Genomic DNA, 22,048 nt, shown 5'->3' with positions numbered 1-22,048 from the left:
ATCCTGATTCAAAGTATCGCCACTTTGCGTGAGATTGACCCAGGTGGTACAACAGCGGTGCTTTTCGACCGTTATCGCCCACAATCGGCGCGTGCACCAGTATGTTTGACACATATTCCATTCCGGATGACGACAGTCAAGGACTATTACCTCAATCAAAGTTACGTCCTAACAGTGGCCACCGACAAGGCACGCACATCGAAGCGCCTTTACTAGGCGCTTCGAGGCCAGCCCACACCACATAAATTGGAGGACAGACGACCGTCGGTCATCTGGCACCAAGCTTGGGCTAATATCAACCACCCAGCCCTTCCCACAGAAGTTTCAGCGCTATGGTATCGCGTTGTAAACAATTTAATACCCACTAATCACCGCCTGGCGGCCATCCGCCTATGGCCCTCGGCTGCTTGCGGCCGATGTGGTGACGTAGACACCAGAGAGCATCGTCTCTTATGCCCTCACGTCACAGAAGTGTGGGACCTTGCACGTGTGCTATTAGCGCTGATCGGTGGGACTACACTGGACTATGTGTCAATCGACTGGTTCCTTACCCCTGATATTCAGACCAACCAACGAACACGACGTAACGCAATGGTGTGGCTCTTGGGCCACACCATTTTCACGATCTATGACCTTTGCCTCACCGATGCTGTCTCTTTCATGGACTACCTTTGGAGCCAGCATCGCCTGGCGGAATCTGACCGGAAATATACCATTACTTTTGCAAGATTTCTTAAAGTTGCAATGGTTCATGGTTATCAAAAGGTGTTCCGGGCTGACTAAGGCACCTCGTGTAAGAATTGCCTGAGTGTACCCCTGGATCTTTGTCACTCAGACTTTCAAACTACCCTTGACTTACCCATACCCCAGATTTGGTATTGGCCTTCAGGGCATCACTAGAGTAGACTGTTCTATGATACTGATAATATGGAAATTGGTAACACGGAAATTGTGTGAACCTTGTATGAAAAATTATTGGAAAATTGGAAAACACATAATCTATCTTAGAGGATTATTACTTCGTTAATTCTATGGGCGATGGGATTATCTCGCCAGTTTCGTTTGAGTGTGCTGCCGTCGCTGTTTTTTTTTTTATTTTGCCTTCATTTCTGTCTTTATTTATTTCTTTCTATTTAGTTTTTAACATCACCACTTGCTTCACACCTGGAGAGGGAGGTGTGTTTCTGAGTAGTGTGTCGTCGCCCCCAAGGCATAGCAGAGTATGCCTCCGCTTTTATTTTCGGTTTATGGCAATAAGTCTTGCTACTAACAACACCCTGCTTTACGTGCTGCGTCGACACTAGAGGATGGCGGCATTTTTGGAGAGGAAAAGGTAGGTCTATAGGGGAGGTAGGAGGGAAAAAAGTGTAGTATTTGTCTTATCAGCTTAATATCTGATACGTCCTGCATCACACGACCAGAATATTACACTCATTTTTGGCTTATGACGGAGTGCTAGGGGCTTGCTCCACCTCTGTCGCGGGTTGGCCCGGCATTGAAGTACCGCCGGGATCGGCCCACCTAAAATTAATTAAAACACAGCCTGAAATGGGTTAACTTTCTGCAGTGATCAGATATTCCGCTGGTAGCAAAACTTGTCGTAGTTGTTGATGTGCCCAGTAGTTAGTTGCTTACACACCACGATTTCTTTTCATTAATTTAAGATTATCTTAAGAATTTTTTTTTTTTTTTTTTGCGTTTAGCCGGACGGCACTTGCAGCCGCATTACGCTAGGCTGGTAATTTATGGGGGCACAGGACAGTGCCTTCGGATGCCTCGTTAGCGTCTCTTATGGTCCGGGCACAGATAATTTTAATTACATTTTTTGGAGTTATATCCTTAGCTCCTCGCGAACGTCGTCGTCGTCGCCGCCGCACGCACGCTGAATACGTGTGTACACACGCACACACACATATGCAGTAGGCGGTGGACGATGTAAGCACTCGGCTAGGTGTAGCTCGCGCCAGTATAGCTCGCACCGGCCTGACGCTGCTGTGGGGCGGCCTCACGGCTTCTCCACTGCCCTGGCAGCTAGCGGCGTTCAAATGGAAGTCGCAGTTTACTCCTCGACATGGAGGGTAGTACTGGGATGTTGACGAGTGATCTCGTATTTGGTCGTTCCTTCCGGCACTTGCCTTTGCGATGTTTTCGACGGTCGCCTGTTGCCATATCGGCCCGCACCACCGTGTGTCACTCCCACATGTGGAGCGCACACGCTGCAAGCATTTAGGCCCTGACACTGCGGTTTTTCATCTCTGGCGGTACTCCGCAAGGATACCGCCCTTCGATTGTGCCATTCCAACACTAATCGAAGTGCTAGGTTTTCCGGCCTGTTAGGAGACCGCTTCTGCAAAACGTGCGAGGAGATGTTTGCTGGTTGCGAGCTACCCGCCGATTTTCTAGCTGTACGTATTGTCCTTAATCCAAAGGTCACAGGTCACTGTCGGACTAAGGACGTGTTCTTAACACTGATTATAAGTTGGTGGCACGAAGTGTGGCTTCACATCTTAAACAGGTAATAAATAAGGTACACTGGCGTTTCGAATCGAACCACCTTCACCGCTGCTTCTATATACCGTGATGCTGTCTTACTCACCCACCGCCGACGCTCGAACCCCGGCTTCAATTGATCTCTAGATTTCGCCGGTGCCTTCTCCCATCCTTACCTGCTGGCCGTTATGTCGCGGAAGGGTTTCGGGGAGCACTTCATAAGAGTCATCCGGCACTTCTTGGATGGAGCAAATTCCAGAATCATTGTGAACGGCTGCAGATCACGACCAATTTCCATCAGACGATCAGTTCGACAAGGCTGTCCCTTGTCAGTGTATTTTATCGCTTTGGCGCTGGACCCCATGCTGCGTGACATCGGACGGATGGTCGATGGTGTTCCTTTCCCAGGCGTCACCTTCCGCAGTGCGGCATACGCGGATGGTGTAGGTGTGTTTGTAGCAAACGCCAATGACATCGATTCGGTTCGCCGAGTCCTCCACGTTTATGAACGAGCATCCGGTGCCATGTTAAAATCCAACAAAATGGTGCTAATGCCACTAGGGCCACGATAATTGACCATCGAACGCCCATGCAACCGGATTGTAGGGGAACAACGTATCTTGGGTCTTGAGGTGACTGACTGTCCGCAGCGCATGTTAACACTCACGTGCAGGCGGATTCTCACGCGCATCAGAGGATTTTGCATGAGTCACACTGATCGACGACTCGACCTCCATCAACGAATCCAACTGATTAGTACATACATCCTATCACGGGCATAGTATGTAGCACAACTCCATACGCTACCGAAACAAACCAGCAGAGCCATCTCACAAACAGTATATTGCCTATTGTGGCGGCATGCACTATTCAAAGTTGATGCGCAGAATTGTACACTGCCAAAGGTCGATAGTGGCCTTGGACTCATTGACTTTCCCCGCAAATGTGCGGCAATCCTGATTCAAAGTATCGCCACTTTGCGTGAGATTGACCCAGGTGGTACAACAGCGGTGCTTTTCGACCGTTATCGCCCACAATCGGCGCGTGCACCAGTATGTTTGACACATATTCCATTCCGGATGACGACAGTCAAGGACTATTACCTCAATCAAAGTTACGTCCTAACAGTGGCCACCGACAAGGCACGCACATCGAAGCGCCTTTACTAGGCGCTTCGAGGCCAGCCCACACCACATAAATTGGAGGACAGACGACCGTCGGTCATCTGGCACCAAGCTTGGGCTAATATCAACCACCCAGCCCTTCCCACAGAAGTTTCAGCGCTATGGTATCGCGTTGTAAACAATTTAATACCCACTAATCACCGCCTGGCGGCCATCCGCCTATGGCCCTCGGCTGCTTGCGGCCGATGTGGTGACGTAGACACCAGAGAGCATCGTCTCTTATGCCCTCACGTCACAGAAGTGTGGGACCTTGCACGTGTGCTATTAGCGCTGATCGGTGGGACTACACTGGACTATGTGTCAATCGACTGGTTCCTTACCCCTGATATTCAGACCAACCAACGAACACGACGTAACGCAATGGTGTGGCTCTTGGGCCACACCATTTTCACGATCTATGACCTTTGCCTCACCGATGCTGTCTCTTTCATGGACTACCTTTGGAGCCAGCATCGCCTGGCGGAATCTGACCGGAAATATACCATTACTTTTGCAAGATTTCTTAAAGTTGCAATGGTTCATGGTTATCAAAAGGTGTTCCGGGCTGACTAAGGCACCTCGTATAAGAATTGCCTGAGTGTACCCCTGGATCTTTGTCACTCAGACTTTCAAACTACCCTTGACTTACCCATACCCCAGATTTGGTATTGGCCTTCAGGGCATCACTAGAGTAGACTGTTCTATGATACTGATAATATGGAAATTGGTAACACGGAAATTGTGTGAACCTTGTATGAAAAATTATTGGAAAATTGGAAAACACATAATCTATCTTAGAGGATTATTACTTCGTTAATTCTATGGGCGATGGGATTATCTCGCCAGTTTCGTTTGAGTGTGCTGCCGTCGCTGTTTTTTTTTTTATTTTGCCTTCATTTCTGTCTTTATTTATTTCTTTCTATTTAGTTTTTAACATCACCACTTGCTTCACACCTGGAGAGGGAGGTGTGTTTCTGAGTAGTGTGTCGTCGCCCCCAAGGCATAGCAGAGTATGCCTCCGCTTTTATTTTCGGTTTATGGCAATAAGTCTTGCTACTAACAACACCCTGCTTTACGTGCTGCGTCGACACTAGAGGATGGCGGCATTTTTGGAGAGGAAAAGGTAGGTCTATAGGGGAGGTAGGAGGGAAAAAAGTGTAGTATTTGTCTTATCAGCTTAATATCTGATACGTCCTGCATCACACGACCAGAATATTACACTCATTTTTGGCTTATGACGGAGTGCTAGGGGCTTGCTCCACCTCTGTCGCGGGTTGGCCCGGCATTGAAGTACCGCCGGGATCGGCCCACCTAAAATTAATTAAAACACAGCCTGAAATGGGTTAACTTTCTGCAGTGATCAGATATTCCGCTGGTAGCAAAACTTGTCGTAGTTGTTGATGTGCCCAGTAGTTAGTTGCTTACACACCACGATTTCTTTTCATTAATTTAAGATTATCTTAAGAATTTTTTTTTTTTTGCGTTTAGCCGGACGGCACTTGCAGCCGCATTACGCTAGGCTGGTAATTTATGGGGGCACAGGACAGTGCCTTCAGATGCCTCGTTAGCGTCTCTTATGGTCCGGGCACAGATAATTTTAATTACATTTTTTGGAGTTATATCCTTAGCTCCTCGCGAACGTCGTCGTCGTCGCCGCCGCACGCACGCTGAATACGTGTGTACACACGCACACACACATATGCAGTAGGCGGTGGACGATGTAAGCACTCGGCTAGGTGTAGCTCGCGCCAGTATAGCTCGCACCGGCCTGACGCTGCTGTGGGGCGGCCTCACGGCTTCTCCACTGCCCTGGCAGCTAGCGGCGTTCAAATGGAAGTCGCAGTTTACTCCTCGACATGGAGGGTAGTACTGGGATGTTGACGAGTGATCTCGTATTTGGTCGTTCCTTCCGGCACTTGCCTTTGCGATGTTTTCGACGGTCGCCTGTTGCCATATCGGCCCGCACCACCGTGTGTCACTCCCACATGTGGAGCGCACACGCTGCAAGCATTTAGGCCCTGACACTGCGGTTTTTCATCTCTGGCGGTACTCCGCAAGGATACCGCCCTTCGATTGTGCCATTCCAACACTAATCGAAGTGCTAGGTTTTCCGGCCTGTTAGGAGACCGCTTCTGCAAAACGTGCGAGGAGATGTTTGCTGGTTGCGAGCTACCCGCCGATTTTCTAGCTGTACGTATTGTCCTTAATCCAAAGGTCACAGGTCACTGTCGGGCTAAGGACGTGTTCTTAACACTGATTATAAGTTGGTGGCACGAAGTGTGGCTTCACATCTTAAACAGGTAATAAATAAGGTACACTGGCGTTTCGAATCGAACCACCTTCACCGCTGCTTCTATATACCGTGATGCTGTCTTACTCACCCACCGCCGACGCTCGAACCCCGGCTTCAATTGATCTCTAGATTTCGCCGGTGCCTTCTCCCATCCTTACCTGCTGGCCGTTATGTCGCGGAAGGGTTTCGGGGAGCACTTCATAAGAGTCATCCGGCACTTCTTGGATGGAGCAAATTCCAGAATCATTGTGAACGGCTGCAGATCACGACCAATTCCCATCAGACGATCAGTTCGACAAGGCTGTCCCTTGTCAGTGTATTTTATCGCTTTGGCGCTGGACCCCATGCTGCGTGACATCGGACGGATGGTCGATGGTGTTCCTTTCCCAGGCGTCACCTTCCGCAGTGCGGCATACGCGGATGGTGTAGGTGTGTTTGTAGCAAACGCCAATGACATCGATTCGGTTCGCCGAGTCCTCCACGTTTATGAACGAGCATCCGGTGCCATGTTAAAATCCAACAAAATGGTGCTAATGCCACTAGGGCCACGATAATTGACCATCGAACGCCCATGCAACCGGATTGTAGGGGAACGACGTATCTTGGGTCTTGAGGTGACTGACTGTCCGCAGCGCATGTTAACACTCACGTGCAGGCGGATTCTCACGCGCATCAGAGGATTTTGCATGAGTCACACTGATCGACGACTCGACCTCCATCAACGAATCCAACTGATTAGTACATACATCCTATCACGGGCATAGTATGTAGCACAACTCCATACGCTACCGAAACAAACCAGCAGAGCCATCTCACAAACAGTATATTGCCTATTGTGGCGGCATGCACTATTCAAAGTTGATGCGCAGAATTGTACACTGCCAAAGGTCGATAGTGGCCTTGGACTCATTGACTTTCCCCGCAAATGTGCGGCAATCCTGATTCAAAGTATCGCCACTTTGCGTGAGATTGACCCAGGTGGTACAACAGCGGTGCTTTTCGACCGTTATCGCCCACAATCGGCGCGTGCACCAGTATGTTTGACACATATTCCATTCCGGATGACGACAGTCAAGGACTATTACCTCAATCAAAGTTACGTCCTAACAGTGGCCACCGACAAGGCACGCACATCGAAGCGCCTTTACTAGGCGCTTCGAGGCCAGCCCACACCACATAAATTGGAGGACAGACGACCGTCGGTCATCTGGCACCAAGCTTGGGCTAATATCAACCACCCAGCCCTTCCCACAGAAGTTTCAGCGCTATGGTATCGCGTTGTAAACAATTTAATACCCACTAATCACCGCCTGGCGGCCATCCGCCTATGGCCCTCGGCTGCTTGCGGCCGATGTGGTGACGTAGACACCAGAGAGCATCGTCTCTTATGCCCTCACGTCACAGAAGTGTGGGACCTTGCACGTGTGCTATTAGCGCTGATCGGTGGGACTACACTGGACTATGTGTCAATCGACTGGTTCCTTACCCCTGATATTCAGACCAACCAACGAACACGACGTAACGCAATGGTGTGGCTCTTGGGCCACACCATTTTCACGATCTATGACCTTTGCCTCACCGATGCTGTCTCTTTCATGGACTACCTTTGGAGCCAGCATCGCCTGGCGGAATCTGACCGGAAATATACCATTACTTTTGCAAGATTTCTTAAAGTTGCAATGGTTCATGGTTATCAAAAGGTGTTCCGGGCTGACTAAGGCACCTCGTATAAGAATTGCCTGAGTGTACCCCTGGATCTTTGTCACTCAGACTTTCAAACTACCCTTGACTTACCCATACCCCAGATTTGGTATTGGCCTTCAGGGCATCACTAGAGTAGACTGTTCTATGATACTGATAATATGGAAATTGGTAACACGGAAATTGTGTGAACCTTGTATGAAAAATTATTGGAAAATTGGAAAACACATAATCTATCTTAGAGGATTATTACTTCGTTAATTCTATGGGCGATGGGATTATCTCGCCAGTTTCGTTTGAGTGTGCTGCCGTCGCTGTTTTTTTTTTATTTTGCCTTCATTTCTGTCTTTATTTATTTCTTTCTATTTAGTTTTTAACATCACCACTTGCTTCACACCTGGAGAGGGAGGTGTGTTTCTGAGTAGTGTGTCGTCGCCCCCAAGGCATAGCAGAGTATGCCTCCGCTTTTATTTTCGGTTTATGGCAATAAGTCTTGCTACTAACAACACCCTGCTTTACGTGCTGCGTCGACACTAGAGGATGGCGGCATTTTTGGAGAGGAAAAGGTAGGTCTATAGGGGAGGTAGGAGGGAAAAAAGTGTAGTATTTGTCTTATCAGCTTAATATCTGATACGTCCTGCATCACACGACCAGAATATTACACTCATTTTTGGCTTATGACGGAGTGCTAGGGGCTTGCTCCACCTCTGTCGCGGGTTGGCCCGGCATTGAAGTACCGCCGGGATCGGCCCACCTAAAATTAATTAAAACACAGCCTGAAATGGGTTAACTTTCTGCAGTGATCAGATATTCCGCTGGTAGCAAAACTTGTCGTAGTTGTTGATGTGCCCAGTAGTTAGTTGCTTACACACCACGATTTCTTTTCATTAATTTAAGATTATCTTAAGAATTTTTTTTTTTTGCGTTTAGCCGGACGGCACTTGCAGCCGCATTACGCTAGGCTGGTAATTTATGGGGGCACAGGACAGTGCCTTCAGATGCCTCGTTAGCGTCTCTTATGGTCCGGGCACAGATAATTTTAATTACATTTTTTGGAGTTATATCCTTAGCTCCTCGCGAACGTCGTCGTCGTCGCCGCCGCACGCACGCTGAATACGTGTGTACACACGCACACACACATATGCAGTAGGCGGTGGACGATGTAAGCACTCGGCTAGGTGTAGCTCGCGCCAGTATAGCTCGCACCGGCCTGACGCTGCTGTGGGGCGGCCTCACGGCTTCTCCACTGCCCTGGCAGCTAGCGGCGTTCAAATGGAAGTCGCAGTTTACTCCTCGACATGGAGGGTAGTACTGGGATGTTGACGAGTGATCTCGTATTTGGTCGTTCCTTCCGGCACTTGCCTTTGCGATGTTTTCGACGGTCGCCTGTTGCCATATCGGCCCGCACCACCGTGTGTCACTCCCACATGTGGAGCGCACACGCTGCAAGCATTTAGGCCCTGACACTGCGGTTTTTCATCTCTGGCGGTACTCCGCAAGGATACCGCCCTTCGATTGTGCCATTCCAACACTAATCGAAGTGCTAGGTTTTCCGGCCTGTTAGGAGACCGCTTCTGCAAAACGTGCGAGGAGATGTTTGCTGGTTGCGAGCTACCCGCCGATTTTCTAGCTGTACGTATTGTCCTTAATCCAAAGGTCACAGGTCACTGTCGGGCTAAGGACGTGTTCTTAACACTGATTATAAGTTGGTGGCACGAAGTGTGGCTTCACATCTTAAACAGGTAATAAATAAGGTACACTGGCGTTTCGAATCGAACCACCTTCACCGCTGCTTCTATATACCGTGATGCTGTCTTACTCACCCACCGCCGACGCTCGAACCCCGGCTTCAATTGATCTCTAGATTTCGCCGGTGCCTTCTCCCATCCTTACCTGCTGGCCGTTATGTCGCGGAAGGGTTTCGGGGAGCACTTCATAAGAGTCATCCGGCACTTCTTGGATGGAGCAAATTCCAGAATCATTGTGAACGGCTGCAGATCACGACCAATTCCCATCAGACGATCAGTTCGACAAGGCTGTCCCTTGTCAGTGTATTTTATCGCTTTGGCGCTGGACCCCATGCTGCGTGACATCGGACGGATGGTCGATGGTGTTCCTTTCCCAGGCGTCACCTTCCGCAGTGCGGCATACGCGGATGGTGTAGGTGTGTTTGTAGCAAACGCCAATGACATCGATTCGGTTCGCCGAGTCCTCCACGTTTATGAACGAGCATCCGGTGCCATGTTAAAATCCAACAAAATGGTGCTAATGCCACTAGGGCCACGATCATTGACCATCGAACGCCCATGCAACCGGATTGTAGGGGAACGACGTATCTTGGGTCTTGAGGTGACTGACTGTCCGCAGCGCATGTTAACACTCACGTGCAGGCGGATTCTCACGCGCATCAGAGGATTTTGCATGAGTCACACTGATCGACGACTCGACCTCCATCAACGAATCCAACTGATTAGTACATACATCCTATCACGGGCATAGTATGTAGCACAACTCCATACGCTACCGAAACAAACCAGCAGAGCCATCTCACAAACAGTATATTGCCTATTGTGGCGGCATGCACTATTCAAAGTTGATGCGCAGAATTGTACACTGCCAAAGGTCGATAGTGGCCTTGGACTCATTGACTTTCCCCGCAAATGTGCGGCAATCCTGATTCAAAGTATCGCCACTTTGCGTGAGATTGACCCAGGTGGTACAACAGCGGTGCTTTTCGACCGTTATCGCCCACAATCGGCGCGTGCACCAGTATGTTTGACACATATTCCATTCCGGATGACGACAGTCAAGGACTATTACCTCAATCAAAGTTACGTCCTAACAGTGGCCACCGACAAGGCACGCACATCGAAGCGCCTTTACTAGGCGCTTCGAGGCCAGCCCACACCACATAAATTGGAGGACAGACGACCGTCGGTCATCTGGCACCAAGCTTGGGCTAATATCAACCACCCAGCCCTTCCCACAGAAGTTTCAGCGCTATGGTATCGCGTTGTAAACAATTTAATACCCACTAATCACCGCCTGGCGGCCATCCGCCTATGGCCCTCGGCTGCTTGCGGCCGATGTGGTGACGTAGACACCAGAGAGCATCGTCTCTTATGCCCTCACGTCACAGAAGTGTGGGACCTTGCACGTGTGCTATTAGCGCTGATCGGTGGGACTACACTGGACTATGTGTCAATCGACTGGTTCCTTACCCCTGATATTCAGACCAACCAACGAACACGACGTAACGCAATGGTGTGGCTCTTGGGCCACACCATTTTCACGATCTATGACCTTTGCCTCACCGATGCTGTCTCTTTCATGGACTACCTTTGGAGCCAGCATCGCCTGGCGGAATCTGACCGGAAATATACCATTACTTTTGCAAGATTTCTTAAAGTTGCAATGGTTCATGGTTATCAAAAGGTGTTCCGGGCTGACTAAGGCACCTCGTATAAGAATTGCCTGAGTGTACCCCTGGATCTTTGTCACTCAGACTTTCAAACTACCCTTGACTTACCCATACCCCAGATTTGGTATTGGCCTTCAGGGCATCACTAGAGTAGACTGTTCTATGATACTGATAATATGGAAATTGGTAACACGGAAATTGTGTGAACCTTGTATGAAAAATTATTGGAAAATTGGAAAACACATAATCTATCTTAGAGGATTATTACTTCGTTAATTCTATGGGCGATGGGATTATCTCGCCAGTTTCGTTTGAGTGTGCTGCCGTCGCTGTTTTTTTTTTTATTTTGCCTTCATTTCTGTCTTTATTTATTTCTTTCTATTTAGTTTTTAACATCACCACTTGCTTCACACCTGGAGAGGGAGGTGTGTTTCTGAGTAGTGTGTCGTCGCCCCCAAGGCATAGCAGAGTATGCCTCCGCTTTTATTTTCGGTTTATGGCAATAAGTCTTGCTACTAACAACACCCTGCTTTACGTGCTGCGTCGACACTAGAGGATGGCGGCATTTTTGGAGAGGAAAAGGTAGGTCTATAGGGGAGGTAGGAGGGAAAAAAGTGTAGTATTTGTCTTATCAGCTTAATATCTGATACGTCCTGCATCACACGACCAGAATATTACACTCATTTTTGGCTTATGACGGAGTGCTAGGGGCTTGCTCCACCTCTGTCGCGGGTTGGCCCGGCATTGAAGTACCGCCGGGATCGGCCCACCTAAAATTAATTAAAACACAGCCTGAAATGGGTTAACTTTCTGCAGTGATCAGATATTCCGCTGGTAGCAAAACTTGTCGTAGTTGTTGATGTGCCCAGTAGTTAGTTGCTTACACACCACGATTTCTTTTCATTAATTTAAGATTATCTTAAGAATTTTTTTTTTTTTTTGCGTTTAGCCGGACGGCACTTGCAGCCGCATTACGCTAGGCTGGTAATTTATGGGGGCACAGGACAGTGCCTTCGGATGCCTCGTTAGCGTCTCTTATGGTCCGGGCACAGATAATTTTAATTACATTTTTTGGAGTTATATCCTTAGCTCCTCGCGAACGTCGTCGTCGTCGCCGCCGCACGCACGCTGAATACGTGTGTACACACGCACACACACATATGCAGTAGGAGGTGGACGATGTAAGCACTCGGCTAGGTGTAGCTCGCGCCAGTATAGCTCGCACCGGCCTGACGCTGCTGTGGGGCGGCCTCACGGCTTCTCCACTGCCCTGGCAGCTAGCGGCGTTCAAATGGAAGTCGCAATTTACTCCTCGACATGGAGGGTAGTACTGGGATGTTGACGAGTGATCTCGTATTTGGTCGTTCCTTCCGGCACTTGCCTTTGCGATGTTTTCGACGGTCGCCTGTTGCCATATCGGCCCGCACCACCGTGTGTCACTCCCACATGTGGAGCGCACACGCTGCAAGCATTTAGGCCCTGACACTGCGGTTTTTCATCTCTGGCGGTACTCCGCAAGGATACCGCCCTTCGATTGTGCCATTCCAACACTAATCGAAGTGCTAGGTTTTCCGGCCTGTTAGGAGACCGCTTCTGCAAAACGTGCGAGGAGATGTTTGCTGGTTGCGAGCTACCCGCCGATTTTCTAGCTGTACGTATTGTCCTTAATCCAAAGGTCACAGGTCACTGTCGGGCTAAGGACGTGTTCTTAACACTGATTATAAGTTGGTGGCACGAAGTGTGGCTTCACATCTTAAACAGGTAATAAATAAGGTACACTGGCGTTTCGAATCGAACCACCTTCACCGCTGCTTCTATATACCGTGATGCTGTCTTACTCACCCACCGCCGACGCTCGAACCCCGGCTTCAATTGATCTCTAGATTTCGCCGGTGCCTTCTCCCATCCTTACCTGCTGGCCGTTATGTCGCGGAAGGGTTTCGGGGAGCACTTCATAAGAGTCATCCGGCACTTCTTGGATGGAGCAAATTCCAGAATCATTGTGAACGGCTGCAGATCACGACCAATTCCCATCAGACGATCAGTTCGACAAGGCTGTCCCTTGTCAGTGTATTTTATCGCTTTGGCGCTGGACCCCATGCTGCGTGACATCGGACGGATGGTCGATGGTGTTCCTTTCCCAGGCGTCACCTTCCGCAGTGCGGCATACGCGGATGGTGTAGGTGTGTTTGTAGCAAACGCCAATGACATCGATTCGGTTCGCCGAGTCCTCCACGTTTATGAACGAGCATCCGGTGCCATGTTAAAATCCAACAAAATGGTGCTAATGCCACTAGGGCCACGATCATTGACCATCGAACGCCCATGCAACCGGATTGTAGGGGAACGACGTATCTTGGGTCTTGAGGTGACTGACTGTCCGCAGCGCATGTTAACACTCACGTGCAGGCGGATTCTCACGCGCATCAGAGGATTTTGCATGAGTCACACTGATCGACGACTCGACCTCCATCAACGAATCCAACTGATTAGTACATACATCCTATCACGGGCATAGTATGTAGCACAACTCCATACGCTACCGAAACAAACCAGCAGAGCCATCTCACAAACAGTATATTGCCTATTGTGGCGGCATGCACTATTCAAAGTTGATGCGCAGAATTGTACACTGCCAAAGGTCGATAGTGGCCTTGGACTCATTGACTTTCCCCGCAAATGTGCGGCAATCCTGATTCAAAGTATCGCCACTTTGCGTGAGATTGACCCAGGTGGTACAACAGCGGTGCTTTTCGACCGTTATCGCCCACAATCGGCGCGTGCACCAGTATGTTTGACACATATTCCATTCCGGATGACGACAGTCAAGGACTATTACCTCAATCAAAGTTACGTCCTAACAGTGGCCACCGACAAGGCACGCACATCGAAGCGCCTTTACTAGGCGCTTCGAGGCCAGCCCACACCACATAAATTGGAGGACAGACGACCGTCGGTCATCTGGCACCAAGCTTGGGCTAATATCAACCACCCAGCCCTTCCCACAGAAGTTTCAGCGCTATGGTATCGCGTTGTAAACAATTTAATACCCACTAATCACCGCCTGGCGGCCATCCGCCTATGGCCCTCGGCTGCTTGCGGCCGATGTGGTGACGTAGACACCAGAGAGCATCGTCTCTTATGCCCTCACGTCACAGAAGTGTGGGACCTTGCACGTGTGCTATTAGCGCTGATCGGTGGGACTACACTGGACTATGTGTCAATCGACTGGTTCCTTACCCCTGATATTCAGACCAACCAACGAACACGACGTAACGCAATGGTGTGGCTCTTGGGCCACACCATTTTCACGATCTATGACCTTTGCCTCACCGATGCTGTCTCTTTCATGGACTACCTTTGGAGCCAGCATCGCATGGCGGAATCTGACCGGAAATATACCATTACTTTTGCAAGATTTCTTAAAGTTGCAATGGTTCATGGTTATCAAAAGGTGTTCCGGGCTGACTAAGGCACCTCGTATAAGAATTGCCTGAGTGTACCCCTTGATCTTTGTCACTCAGACTTTCAAACTACCCTTGACTTACCCATACCCCAGATTTGGTATTGGCCTTCAGGGCATCACTAGAGTAGACTGTTCTATGATACTGATAATATGGAAATTGGTAACACGGAAATTGTGTGAACCTTGTATGAAAAATTATTGGAAAATTGGAAAACACATAATCTATCTTAGAGGATTATTACTTCGTTAATTCTATGGGCGATGGGATTATCTCGCCAGTTTCGTTTGAGTGTGCTGCCGTCGCTGTTTTTTTTTTATTTTGCCTTCATTTCTGTCTTTATTTATTTCTTTCTATTTAGTTTTTAACATCACCACTTGCTTCACACCTGGAGAGGGAGGTGTGTTTCTGAGTAGTGTGTCGTCGCCCCCAAGGCATAGCAGAGTATGCCTCCGCTTTTATTTTCGGTTTATGGCAATAAGTCTTGCTACTAACAACACCCTGCTTTACGTGCTGCGTCGACACTAGAGGATGGCGGCATTTTTGGAGAGGAAAAGGTAGGTCTATAGGGGAGGTAGGAGGGAAAAAAGTGTAGTATTTGTCTTATCAGCTTAATATCTGATACGTCCTGCATCACACGACCAGAATATTACACTCATTTTTGGCTTATGACGGAGTGCTAGGGGCTTGCTCCACCTCTGTCGCGGGTTGGCCCGGCATTGAAGTACCGCCGGGATCGGCCCACCTAAAATTAATTAAAACACAGCCTGAATGGGTTAACTTTCTGCAGTGATCAGATATTCCGCTGGTAGCAAAACTTGTCGTAGTTGTTGATGTGCCCAGTAGTTAGTTGCTTACACACCACGATTTCTTTTCATTAATTTAAGATTATCTTAAGAATTTTTTTTTTTTTGCGTTTAGCCGGACGGCACTTGCAGCCGCATTACGCTAGGCTGGTAATTTATGGGGGCACAGGACAGTGCCTTCGGATGCCTCGTTAGCGTCTCTTATGGTCCGGGCACAGATAATTTTAATTACATTTTTTGGAGTTATATCCTTAGCTCCTCGCGAACGTCGTCGTCGTCGCCGCCGCACGCACGCTGAATACGTGTGTACACACGCACACACACATATGCAGTAGGAGGTGGACGATGTAAGCACTCGGCTAGGTGTAGCTCGCGCCAGTATAGCTCGCACCGGCCTGACGCTGCTGTGGGGCGGCCTCACGGCTTCTCCACTGCCCTGGCAGCTAGCGGCGTTCAAATGGAAGTCGCAATTTACTCCTCGACATGGAGGGTAGTACTGGGATGTTGACGAGTGATCTCGTATTTGGTCGTTCCTTCCGGCACTTGCCTTTGCGATGTTTTCGACGGTCGCCTGTTGCCATATCGGCCCGCACCACCGTGTGTCACTCCCACATGTGGAGCGCACACGCTGCAAGCATTTAGGCCCTGACACTGCGGTTTTTCATTTCTGGCGGTACTCCGCAAGGATACCGCCCTTCGATTGTGCCATTCCAACACTAATCGAAGTGCTAGGTTTTCCGGCCTGTTAGGAGACCGCTTCTGCAAAACGTGCGAGGAGATGTTTGCTGGTTGCGAGCTACCCGCCGATTTTCTAGCTGTACGTATTGTCCTTAATCCAAAGGTCACAGGTCACTGTCGGGCTAAGGACGTGTTCTTAACACTGATTATAAGTTGGTGGCACGAAGTGTGGCTTCACATCTTAAACAGGTAATAAATAAGGTACACTGGCGTTTCGAATCGAACCACCTTCACCGCTGCTTCTATATACCGTGATGCTGTCTTACTCACCCACCGCCGACGCTCGAACCCCGGCTTCAATTGATCTCTAGATTTCGCCGGTGCCTTCTCCCATCCTTACCTGCTGGCCGTTATGTCGCGGAAGGGTTTCGGGGAGCACTTCATAAGAGTCATCCGGCACTTCTTGGATGGAGCAAATTCCAGAATCATTGTGAACGGCTGCAGATCACGACCAATTCCCATCAGACGATCAGTTCGACAAGGCTGTCCCTTGTCAGTGTATTTTATCGCTTTGGCGCTGGACCCCATGCTGCGTGACATCGGACGGATGGTCGATGGTGTTCCTTTCCCAGGCGTCACCTTCCGCAGTGCGGCATACGCGGATGGTGTAGGTGTGTTTGTAGCAAACGCCAATGACATCGATTCGGTTCGCCGAGTCCTCCACGTTTATGAACGAGCATCCGGTGCCATGTTAAAATCCAACAAAATGGTGCTAATGCCACTAGGGCCACGATCATTGACCATCGAACGCCCATGCAACCGGATTGTAGGGGAACGACGTATCTTGGGTCTTGAGGTGACTGACTGTCCGCAGCGCATGTTAACACTCACGTGCAGGCGGATTCTCACGCGCATCAGAGGATTTTGCATGAGTCACACTGATCGACGACTCGACCTCCATCAACGAATCCAACTGATTAGTACATACATCCTATCACGGGCATAGTATGTAGCACAACTCCATACGCTACCGAAACAAACCAGCAGAGCCATCTCACAAACAGTATATTGCCTATTGTGGCGGCATGCACTATTCAAAGTTGATGCGCAGAATTGTACACTGCCAAAGGTCGATAGTGGCCTTGGACTCATTGACTTTCCCCGCAAATGTGCGGCAATCCTGATTCAAAGTATCGCCACTTTGCGTGAGATTGACCCAGGTGGTACAACAGCGGTGCTTTTCGACCGTTATCGCCCACAATCGGCGCGTGCACCAGTATGTTTGACACATATTCCATTCCGGATGACGACAGTCAAGGACTATTACCTCAATCAAAGTTACGTCCTAACAGTGGCCACCGACAAGGCACGCACATCGAAGCGCCTTTACTAGGCGCTTCGAGGCCAGCCCACACCACATAAATTGGAGGACAGACGACCGTCGGTCATCTGGCACCAAGCTTGGGCTAATATCAACCACCCAGCCCTTCCCACAGAAGTTTCAGCGCTATGGTATCGCGTTGTAAACAATTTAATACCCACTAATCACCGCCTGGCGGCCATCCGCCTATGGCCCTCGGCTGCTTGCGGCCGATGTGGTGACGTAGACACCAGAGAGCATCGTCTCTTATGCCCTCACGTCACAGAAGTGTGGGACCTTGCACGTGTGCTATTAGCGCTGATCGGTGGGACTACACTGGACTATGTGTCAATCGACTGGTTCCTTACCCCTGATATTCAGACCAACCAACGAACACGACGTAACGCAATGGTGTGGCTCTTGGGCCACACCATTTTCACGATCTATGACCTTTGCCTCACCGATGCTGTCTCTTTCATGGACTACCTTTGGAGCCAGCATCGCATGGCGGAATCTGACCGGAAATATACCATTACTTTTGCAAGATTTCTTAAAGTTGCAATGGTTCATGGTTATCAAAAGGTGTTCCGGGCTGACTAAGGCACCTCGTATAAGAATTGCCTGAGTGTACCCCTGGATCTTTGTCACTCAGACTTTCAAACTACCCTTGACTTACCCATACCCCAGATTTGGTATTGGCCTTCAGGGCATCACTAGAGTAGACTGTTCTATGATACTGATAATATGGAAATTGGTAACACGGAAATTGTGTGAACCTTGTATGAAAAATTATTGGAAAATTGGAAAACACATAATCTATCTTAGAGGATTATTACTTCGTTAATTCTATGGGCGATGGGATTATCTCGCCAGTTTCGTTTGAGTGTGCTGCCGTCGCTGTTTTTTTTTTATTTTGCCTTCATTTCTGTCTTTATTTATTTCTTTCTATTTAGTTTTTAACATCACCACTTGCTTCACACCTGGAGAGGGAGGTGTGTTTCTGAGTAGTGTGTCGTCGCCCCCAAGGCATAGCAGAGTATGCCTCCGCTTTTATTTTCGGTTTATGGCAATAAGTCTTGCTACTAACAACACCCTGCTTTACGTGCTGCGTCGACACTAGAGGATGGCGGCATTTTTGGAGAGGAAAAGGTAGGTCTATAGGGGAGGTAGGAGGGAAAAAAGTGTAGTATTTGTCTTATCAGCTTAATATCTGATACGTCCTGCATCACACGACCAGAATATTACACTCATTTTTGGCTTATGACGGAGTGCTAGGGGCTTGCTCCACCTCTGTCGCGGGTTGGCCCGGCATTGAAGTACCGCCGGGATCGGCCCACCTAAAATTAATTAAAACACAGCCTGAATGGGTTAACTTTCTGCAGTGATCAGATATTCCGCTGGTAGCAAAACTTGTCGTAGTTGTTGATGTGCCCAGTAGTTAGTTGCTTACACACCACGATTTCTTTTCATTAATTTAAGATTATCTTAAGAATTTTTTTTTTTTTGCGTTTAGCCGGACGGCACTTGCAGCCGCATTACGCTAGGCTGGTAATTTATGGGGGCACAGGACAGTGCCTTCGGATGCCTCGTTAGCGTCTCTTATGGTCCGGGCACAGATAATTTTAATTACATTTTTTGGAGTTATATCCTTAGCTCCTCGCGAACGTCGTCGTCGCCGCCGCACGCACGCAGAATACGTGTGTACACACGTACGCAGTAGGCAGTGGACGATGTAAGCACTCGGCTAGGTGTAGCTCGCGCCGGCCTCGCGCCGGTGTAGCTCGCGCCGGCCTCGCGCCGGTGTAGCTCGCGCCGGCCTGGCGCTGCTGTGGGGCGGCCTCACGGCTTCTCCACTGCCCTGGCAGCTAGCGGCGTTCAAATGGGAGTCGCGGTTTACTGTTCGACATGGAGGGTAGTACTGGGCTGGTGACGAGTGCTCCCGTGAATTGTCTTTCCTCCAGCACTTGCTTTTGCGGTGTTTTCGACGGTCGCCAGTTGCCATATCGGCCCGTACCACCGTGTGTCACTCCCACATGTGGAGCGCACACGCTGCAAGCATTTAGGCCCTTCGGCTGCGGTTTTTCCTTATCGCTTCTCGGCCTTTTGGCTAAGAAGCACCCCGCGGTCGGAGCGGTCCGTTGTGCTCTGTAGCGGGTCGCGAGTCGCGTTTCGTGGTCGTTTCGTTTGTTCTTGGTTTTTCCAGCGTTGTTATTTTTGCGGTGAATATGTCGAACCGGTCGAACAGCATTCAATGCGTATTCGACAGAGCAGCGAGACGGCCTACGGCCTTTGAAATACAGGAATGGATATTTGGTGATCTGAAAGTACCGGAAAATGACGTCGACACCTTTCAACTGGATTTTGTCCTATTCTCGTTATTCGTGAAATTTCTCGACCAGGAGAAATACGAAAAGTATGGCCTGGCACTCGCGGGCGAACATCCGTTCCGCTACTTCGATGGAACTGTCGGAACAGTGCATATAGTGCCATCTGGCTTTGGGATACGGACTGTGCGGGTATTTAACGTACCCCCTGAGTGTCCCAATGACGTAATCGGCCGTGTCCTGGCACGGTGCTCAGCATCACGAATGAGAAGTGGGGCAGTGCCTACCGTTTCCAGGGCAACAGCGGCGTTCGTAGTGTCCGCATGGACCTCCGCCAGCACATCCCATCGTATATAAATGTTGCGAGTACCAGGGCCCAGGTCACCTATATTGGGCAGCCGCAGACTTGCTCCCTTTGTCAATCGACGGAGCATCTCCGCGTGGAGTGCCCGCGCCGGCGTCCTGTGCAACTGCCGCGGGAACGCACTGCTGGTACCAACCTTGTGCCTCTCCTCAGCGAGGTAGTGGCGGGCGCTGCCCCCCGTCCCGCTGAGCGAACTGACGTGTCGCCCCCCCCAGAAGCGGTGCAACTGGCACCCAGTGCACCGGTTGACAGACCCGTCCCGGACCAGGCGCCCGTTGTGGCGGTACCGCCGGCGGCGTCTGATGTGCCTGATGTGGCGAGTGATGTGGTCACTGTCGAACAGATGGAGGTCGTTCTTCCTACCCCGCCCCTCCCGGCAGATGACGCTAAGTCCCCCCGCCGTCGTCATCGACGCAAGAAGGCGAACCCGGACCAGCCGGCGGAGGAGGCGGACGGTTTCCGTCCCCCTGAGAGCGGCAGTGAGGCTGACTCTCAGGCCTCCTCGGTTTCCCGCTCTGTTTCCGCTGATCGCTCGGGCGGTATGCGGCAAACTGCTCGGCAACTAGAGGCTCTTATCAGTTCCTCGCGAGATCGGGGAGCGATCCCTGCAAAACGAAAACATGACCAGGGTAGCGACCAGCCAATGCAGCGTACTCGTACCCTTTCACATCCTACTGTGACCGACGCGTCTGCGCCGCCTGGCTCAGACTATCCTGCCGATGGGGGAGGCCTGAACTGGGCTGACGACGAGGGCGATGACATGCGTGATTGAGTGGGCCTTTCCCCACATGAGCTGCTTGGTATTTGTTTCTCACATCCGGGGTGATATCGCTGGGTTCTGGTGTGGATGTTTCCACACCTGCTTCCCTACGGCCGTGACCCTATCTGCCGTTGTCTACTCTGTGTTGCTCTCCCATGCCTGCCTTTGACCGTCCGCCGGGAGCCCTCTCCCTTTTAACGGTCAACATTAACTCCATCTCCAACCCGGTCAAACTTCGATCTCTGAAGGACTTTCTCCGCCTTGGTGCGTTTGATGTGGTATTTCTCCAGGAGGTTTGTGCCCCTTTTCTATCTGACCTGGTTGGTTATGAGGCACTGTATAACATCGACCCTGACGCCCGGCGGGGTACTGCTTTGCTCTACCGATCAGAATTCACTCCATCCCATGTTACCACGCTACCCAACGGTCGCGTCCTTGCATGTATCCTTCAAGATGTCCTTTTTCTAAATGTCTATGCTCCTTCAGGTGCTAACCACAGGCATGATAGAACAACACTTTTTCAGTCTGATCTCCCCCCTTTCTTAGCAGCTCGTCGCCCTATCGTCTTTGGCGGAGACTTCAACTGTGTGGTAGCCGGAGTTGACCAGGTCCCGACGCCTATGCGGTGTGAAGCGCTCGCTTCACTCCTTCAGGCGGCTGACCTTACTGACACGTGGCGCCACTTCCATCCCGCCTACACGCAATTTACCCACATCTATCCCACTGGAGCCAGCCGTATTGATCGTGTTTATGTCTCGGCTGATTTGACTCCCGCCCTTTGTGCCGTCCAAGTCATACCCGTGGCCTTTAGTGACCACTGTGCGTACTCGTGTTCCTTGCGTATCGCGGGTCCCGTCCCGGTTCCTCGTGGCACCTCTTGGAAGATGAATACCCTTCATCTATCCCTGCCCGAACTTCGTGCTCTCGTCACGAAAACGTGGCAGGATTGTCTCGTGGACACTTCCCGGTACCCTACCACGGTGGTTTGGTGGCTCCGCTGTGCGAAGCCCCGGCTGCGACGTGTTATCCGGCAATATAGTCGCGACGTCGCCCACTGGAAACGTAGCACGTTGGCCTTCTATCAGCAGTGTCTCACTGACGCCCTGACTCTTCCTGCTGACAGGTACGATCAGCTCCACATGCGCCTCAACAAAATTAAGGCGCAAATCCTTCGCTTCTCTCGGGAGAAAGCCGACGGTATGGTGGTGCGGTGTCGTTCTGCAT

The 22,048-nt window shown here is 50.2% G+C and overlaps 6 pseudogenes; all 6 read left to right on the top strand.

Annotated features, from left to right (window-relative positions):
* The first annotated feature begins 1,315 nt into the window (after positions 1-1,315).
* LOC124752518 lies at positions 1,316-1,526 on the top strand (annotated as a pseudogene).
* A 3,232-nt stretch (positions 1,527-4,758) lies between these two features.
* Positions 4,759-4,969, top strand: LOC124752517 (annotated as a pseudogene).
* A 3,226-nt stretch (positions 4,970-8,195) lies between these two features.
* LOC124752516 lies at positions 8,196-8,406 on the top strand (annotated as a pseudogene).
* Positions 8,407-11,632: 3,226 nt separating this feature from the next.
* LOC124752515 lies at positions 11,633-11,843 on the top strand (annotated as a pseudogene).
* A 3,228-nt stretch (positions 11,844-15,071) lies between these two features.
* Positions 15,072-15,282, top strand: LOC124752514 (annotated as a pseudogene).
* A 3,225-nt stretch (positions 15,283-18,507) lies between these two features.
* LOC124752513 lies at positions 18,508-18,718 on the top strand (annotated as a pseudogene).
* The last annotated feature ends 3,330 nt before the right edge of the window (positions 18,719-22,048 follow it).

The sequence above is a fragment of the Schistocerca piceifrons genome, unplaced genomic scaffold, assembly GCF_021461385.2.
Source record: "Schistocerca piceifrons isolate TAMUIC-IGC-003096 unplaced genomic scaffold, iqSchPice1.1 HiC_scaffold_468, whole genome shotgun sequence".
Classification (NCBI taxonomy): Eukaryota; Metazoa; Arthropoda; class Insecta; order Orthoptera; family Acrididae; genus Schistocerca; species Schistocerca piceifrons.
The sequence above is the reverse complement of the archived record's forward strand: the minus strand, read 5'-3'. Positions and strand labels throughout refer to the sequence as shown.